Source organism: Piliocolobus tephrosceles, chromosome 6, assembly GCF_002776525.5.
Source record: "Piliocolobus tephrosceles isolate RC106 chromosome 6, ASM277652v3, whole genome shotgun sequence".
Taxonomy (NCBI): domain Eukaryota; kingdom Metazoa; phylum Chordata; class Mammalia; order Primates; family Cercopithecidae; genus Piliocolobus; species Piliocolobus tephrosceles.
The window spans coordinates 42,840,773-42,848,070 of record NC_045439.1 but is presented as its reverse complement, the minus strand read 5'-3'; positions in this window follow the sequence as shown (position 1 = coordinate 42,848,070).

The window sequence follows — 7,298 nt, the reverse complement described above, 5'->3', positions numbered from 1 at the left end:
TCTCTTAATTATTTTTATAAATCTATAAAAATTAAACAAGACTGTATTTTAACTTGATTTTTAGTATATAATGAGTATTGCAAAGGTCAACAGTCCGAATGCAATAAACAACTTATATCTAGCTATGCATTTCAGTTTATTCCCTTTGAAATTTTATCGTACAGCCTTCTCAAAATATGAACAAAATGTATGTAATTAAAGGGTACCAACTTTAAACGAGTGGTATTCAAACTTTTTTTTGCATGTTATTTATTTAGACATTGTAGATGTATATTACTATATTAATATATAACATACATTATGCAATATATAGACATTTTAAGGATGAAATAAAAATATAAAGAGGATTTTTTTTTTCTTTTGAGATAGTCTCCCTCTGTCACCCAGGCTGGAGTACAGTGGTGTAATCTTGGCATGGTGATGTGTGCCTTTATTCCCAGCTACTCAGGAGGCTGAGGTGGGAAGATCCCTTGAACCCACGAGCTCAAGGTTGCAGTGAGCTATGATTGCATCACTGCACTCCAGCCTGGATGACAGAGTGAGATCTGGCCTCCAAAAAATCTGTAGGTCTAGGTTTTTTTTTTTTTTAAGCATATGTGCTGCTGAAGCGAGCACAGATTTTTTTTTTGTTTTTTTGTTTTTTAAAGAATATTTTAGGCCGTGCTCAGTGGCTCACGCCTTAATCCCAGCACTTTGGGAGGCCAAGGTGGGCAAATCACAAGGTCAGGAGTTCAAGACTAGCCTGGCCAACATGGTGAAACCCTGTCTCTACTAAAAATACAAAAAATTGGCCTGGTGTGGTGGTGGGTGTCTGTAATCCCAGCCACTGGGGAGGCTGAGGCAGGAGAATCACTTGAATCCAGGACACAGAGGTTGCAGTGAGCCAAGACTGTGCCATTGCACTCTAGCCTGGGCAACAGAGTGAGACTCAGTCTCCAAAAACAAACAAAAAAAAGAATATTTTAAATTTCTTTACATGCAGGCCGGGCACAGTGGCTCACGCCTGTAATCCCACCACTTTGGGAGGCCGGGGCTGGTCAGGAGTTCGAGACCAGCCTGGCCAACGTGGTGAAACCCCATCTTATTAAAAATACAAAAATTAGCCAGGTATGGTTTCACACACCTGTAGTCACAGCTACTCGGGAGGCTGAGGCAGGATAATCGCTTGAACTCAGGAGGCAGAGGTCGCAGTGAGCCGAGATCGTGCCACGGCACTCCAGCCTGGGGGACAGAGTAAGACTCTGTCTCAAACAAAAAAGATTGCTTACATGTCGTGTTTCCATTATTTAAAAACAAGATTTGAGAGTAAATAGCAGAAAAAGTAAGAAACAAAATTTTGCATGCCTTTGTGCTATACTTTGTATTCATTTTTTGGATATATCTACTAGTCATATCTACTAGTCAGGTTCAAAATTTGGCATCTCCTGCTTGAAATCATATTTTCTAGAATTTTATAGGAATGGTTGAAAGCAAAAATGAAACTGTCAGGCACAGTCCTTGAAGCAGAGGATGTGGGCAGAGCGAGGACAGGGTATGTCTAAGACTTACTTTACCATGTGATCTAGGAAGCTGTCACTGTGCAAAGACAAGCACTGCTGGTTTGAATTAAAATATTTTTGGCTGCTTCTCTTCACCTTCTTGGAGATCCTTCTTCAGGAATAAGGAAATAATTCAGGAAATTCACGCAGGAGCTCAGATGTATTTCCAATCTCTGTAGTTTCCATTTTTGGCAGGCACACAGATAAGGGGATGAGAAATTAATATTGAGCCACACACAGGGGGAAGAAAATCTAGTGTTCCTGAAGAAAAGGAACCTTGTTCACTGACATAAGAAAATATTAAGGAGTAAGGCTTATCAAGTATTAAATTTATATTTACTAAGCCACTCAGTGTTAGGTCAATATCCTAAGTAAAAAAGATCAAAGAGGTAATAAACTGAAAGAAAAAAAATTTTTTTAACAAAGTTCTGAATCTCCATCTGCAATAGAGATTTGTTTTTGCATTTTGTTCCTCTTTTAGAGATTGAAAGTTAGAGATAGGATTGCACACTTCTACTTGTTTTTTAAGACTCAGCATAAATATTACTTCTGATGTGAAACTTTTGAGGCTACCCTGTAGTTTCCCTCCTATGTTTCCTCACAGCATATTGTTTTTTTTTTGTTTGTTTGTTTGTTTTTTTTTTGAGATAGAGTCTCGCTCTGTTGCCCAGGCTGGAGTGCAGTGGCATGATACCAGCTCATTGAAACCTCAGGTGATCCTCCCACCTTAGCTTCCTGAGTAGCTGGGACCACACAAGTATGCCACCAAGCCCGGCTAATTTTTTGGTAATTTTTGTAGAGACTGGGTTTCGCCATGTTGCCCAGGCTGGTCTTGAACTCCTCACCTCAAGCGATTCACCTGCCTTGGCCTTCTAAAGTGCTGGGATTACAGGCATGAGCCACTGCGCCAGGCCTGTACCTCTATTTTTATTTATTTATTTATTCATTTTGAGACGGAGTCTCGCTTTTCTGTCAGGCTGGAGTGCAGTGGCGCAATCTCAGCTCACTGAAACCTCTGCCTTCCAGATTCAAGTGATTCTCCTGCCTCAGCCTCCTAAGTAGCTGGGACTATAGGAGTGTACCACCAAGACCAGCTAATTTTTGTATTTTTAGTAGAGACAGGGTTTCACCATGTTGGCCAGGATAGTCTCAATCTCCTGACCTCGTGATCCACCCTCCTCAGACTCCCAAAGTGCTGGGATTACAGGCGTGAGCCACCACACCCAGCCTTGTACCTGTATTTTTGAAAAGCATTATGATATAATTGTTCCTTTCAAATAAAATGTGACTGAGGCCGGGCACCATGGCTCATGCCTATAATCCTAGCACTGTGTGAGGCTGAGGTGGGTAGATCACCTGAGGTCAGGAGCTAGAGACTAGCCTGGCCAACGTGGTGCAACCTGTCTCTACTAAAAATACAAAAATTAGCCAGGCGTGGTGGTGGGCGCCTGTAGTCCCAGTTACTTGGGAGGCTGAGGCAGGAGAATCGCTTGAACCTGAGAGGTGGAGGTTTCGGTGAGCCAAGATCACCCCATTGCATTCCAGCCTGGAGGACAAGAGCAAAACTCCGTCTCAAAACAAACAAACAAACACAAATAAAACATGACTGAGACTGCTTTTTTTTTTTTCTTTTTGATCCATGGTACTGCAGGGTGAAAGAACTATTTTCCTTCCCATCTGAGGTTCATGACTGAGACCCCAGAACCAAAAATAGATTAACAAGAGAAAAGCATACACATTTGTTTAATGTAAGTTTTACATGATGTGGAGCCTTCATAAGGAAATGAAGACCTGAAGCAACAGTTAAACAGAAGTGTTTTTATGCTAGATCTGATGAAGAAGTGGATAGTTATGGAGAAGCATGGCAGGAAAAATGAGGTATGATCTAATGGCAAGAAGCTGAAGGGCATTTTGCAAGGCCTGTTTGTTCAGATTCTTCTGAGTTCCTGTGTCTTCATAGATAAGGATGTTCCTTTTCTTCAGGTATAGGGAGGGTACTTCTCTAGTGAGGGACTTATGACCTGCTTCAGAGAAAGGTCAGAAACGTCCTTTTCGGCTTTATGACCTGCTTCTGGAGAAAAGAGGGGAAAGGTGAGAATGACCCTCCTCCTTCTGCTGTCTTCTCGAATGCCAAGGTGTTGTATTTTGGGATAGCACGTCATGAACTCAACCAGCACCTAGTACAGTGAAAGTGTTCAGGATACCGCCAAACCTCTCCCAGAGTCAGGCATGTAAACCAGCCCGGGCGGTGGCCACAGCTGCAGGGCCACCATGGTGCCCAGAGTAGCAACCCTGGGGGAGTGGCGTGGGGTGACGCTGGCTGCGGGGACCCAGTGACAGCATCAGAGGTAATAGGTTTTGACAAGTTTGCATCATGCGTGAATATAAGCTAGTCGTTCTTGGCTCAGGAGGGGTTGGAAAGTCTGCTTTGACTGTACAATTTGTTCAATGAAATTTTGTTGAAAAATATGATCCTATGATAGAAGATTCTTATAGAAAGCAAGTTAAAGTGGCCAGGCTCATGCCTGTAATCCCAACACTTTTGGGAGGCTGAAGCGGGCGATTCACCCGAGGTCGGGAGTTTGAGACCAGCCTTAACCAATATGGAGAAACCCCGTCTCTACTAAAAACACAAAAAATTAGCCAGGCGTAGTGGTACATGCCTGGTAATCCCAGTTACTTGGGAGGCTGAGGCAGGAGAATGAACCTGGGAGGCAGAGGTTGCAGTGAGCTGAGACTGTGCCATTGCACTCCAGCCTGGGCAACAAGAGCGAAACTCCATCTCCAAAAAAAAAAAGTTATTGGGACAAAAAGAAAAGAAAAAACTATCAAAAACTTTTTTTTTTCTTTTGGACAATTCAGGAAACTAGAATGGACTGGTTCATTAAATGCCTTAGCCATAAATATGGTATTGTGGTTATATAGGAGAATTTTTTTCTTTTTTAACAAAATAAATTGAGACAGAGTCTCGCTATGTTTCCCAGGCTGGTCTCAAACTCCTGGGCTCAAACAATCTGCCTACCTTGGCTCTCAAAGTGCTGGGATTACAGGTGTGAGCTACCATGCACGGCCAGGAGAATGTTCTTGTTCTTAGGACATACTATTTGGTGGTGAAATGTCATGATGCCTGGAACTTACTTTCAAATGGTTCAGAAAGAGAGAGAGAGAAAAAAATGCAAATTTGTAGAATGCTAACAAATGATGAATCCAGGCAAAAATTATATGCTATAATTTTCTTTTTCTAATTTGAAATTAAAAGAGAACATGATTTAAAACAAGTTTCGTTTTGTTTTGTTTTGAGACAGAGTCTCGATCTGTGGTCCAGGCTGGAGTGCTGTGGCATGATCTCGGTTCACTGCAACCTCTGCCTCCCAGGTTCAAGCAGTTCTTCTGTCTCAGCCTCTCCAGTAGCTGGGACTACAGGCGCCCACCACCACCTGGCTAATTTTTGTATTTTCAGTAGAGACGGGGTTTCATCATATTGGTCAGGCTGGTCTCAAACTCCTGACCTCAAGTGATCCACCCTCCTCGGCCTCCCAAAGTGCTGGGATTACAGGCGTGAGCCACCACACCTGGCCAACAAAAAAGTTTTTAAAAGAGTTTTAAACTCCTTAAAAGAGTTTTCCTCCTTGAAGCCTACTGTGAAGAAGTAATACACATGGTTTTTAGAAGCAAAATAAAGCGCATTTTAACCCCTGAATCATATTTTACTTTATTTTGTTTATTTATTTTTCTCAAGAGACAGAGTGTCAGCCTGGTTTGGTGGGTCAGGTTTGTAATCTCAGGACTTTGGAAAGCCAAGGCAGGAGGATTGCTTAGGGCCAGGGATTTGAGACTAGCCTGGGTAAATGGCGAGACCCTGTCTCTATAAAAAATAAAAAGGCCAGCCATCATAATGGCTCAGGCCTGTAATCTCAGCACTTTGGGAGGCTGAGGCAGGAGGATTGCTTGATACCAGGAGATCAAGCCCAGCCTGGGCAACATAGCAAGACCTAACAAAAGACAAGGTCTTGCTCTGTCCCCCAAGCAGGAGTGCAATGGCATGATTATTGCTCAGTACAGCCTCAAACTCCCAGGCCCAAGTAATTCTCCCACCTCAGCCTCACGAGTGGCTGGAACCATAAGGGCACATGACACCATGCCCAGCTAATTTATTTTTAATTTTTTATAGAGATGGGGACTTGCCCTATGTTGCCCAGGCTGGTCTCCCATCAAGGGTTCACCTGAAGTGATCCTCGTGCCTCTGCCTACCAAAGTGCTAGGATTATAGGTGTGAACTACTGCACCTGGCCCTGAATCAAAATTTTTTTTTTTTTTTTTTTTTTTTTTGAGACGGAGTCTTGCTCTGTCACCCAGGCTGGAATGCTGTGGCTGGATCTCAGCTCACTGCAAGCTCCGCCTCCCGGGTTCACGCCATTCTCCTGCCTCAGCCTCCCGAGTAGCTGGGACTACAGGCGCCGCCACCTCGCCCGGCTAGTGTTTTGTAGTTTTTAGTAGAGACGGGGTTTCACCATGTTAGCCAGGATGGTCTCGATCTCCTGACCTCGTGATCCGCCCGTCTCGGCCTCCCAAAGTGCTGGGATTACAGGCTTGAGCCACTGCGCCCAGCCTTGAATCATATTTTAATTTACAACTGAGTTCTAAACTTTTGTCTTCCCAAAAAAATTTTAAAAGGAAGGCAATATAGATAACTCAAAACAAATTTGTAAAATGGAATTCATTGGCATCAGACCAGGAGAATTAAAATTTGGAGGCTAGCTGTTAGGCATAAGTAGAAAATATGACTTAATCTAGGAATATCTGGTCACAGATAAAACTGACATACATGTGAGTCCACAGACTGGATTAACGACATATACCTGACAGCTTAGAAGAGTGTTTTGCAAAGAGCCCCGCTGCTTGTATCCGTGAAAGTCTAGTCAGAAAAATAGAAGCCACTGTTTGAAAGAGAGAAACTAGCTTAGGGAATTGTTTACACAGGGGATGAACAGCTGAGGCTAAGAAGTTCAAAGTGGACTTCGGTGAGGGCCTGGTGCAATGGCTCACACCTATAATCCCAGCACTCTGGGAGGCCATTGTGGGAGGACTGCTTGGGCCCAGGAGTTCGAGACCAGCCTGGGCAACATAGTGAGACCCTCATCTCTATTCTGTTCTTTTGATTCTTTTTTTTTTTTTTTTGAGACAGAGTCTCGCTCTGTCACCCAGGCTGGAGTGCAGTGGCTTGATCTCAGCTCACTGCAAGCTCCGCCTCCCGGGTTCACACCATTCTCCTGCCTCAGCCTCCCGAGTAGCTGGGACTACAGGTGCCCGCCACCACGCCTTGGCTAATTTTTTAATATTTTTAGTAGAGACGGGGTTTCACTGTGTTAGCCGGGATGGTCTCAATCTACTGACCTCGTGATCCGCCCGTCTCGGCCTCCCAAAGTGCTGGGATTACAGGCATGAGCCACCGCACCCAGCGTGATTCTTTTTAAAAATTATTTATTTTACTTTAAGCTCTGGGATACATGTGTAGAACGTGCAGGTTTGTTACATAGGTATACATGTGCCGTGGTGGTTTGCTGCACCTATCAACCCGTCATCTAGGTTTTAAGCGCTGCATGCATTTGTCCTAATGCTCTCCCTTCCTTTGTCCCCGACCCTACAACAGGCCCCAGTGTATGATGTTCCCCTCCCTATGTCCAAAAAATTTAAAAATTAGCTGGGCGTGGTGGCGCACACCTGTGGCCCACGTGAGTATGAATTTGAGAAATTTCAGCA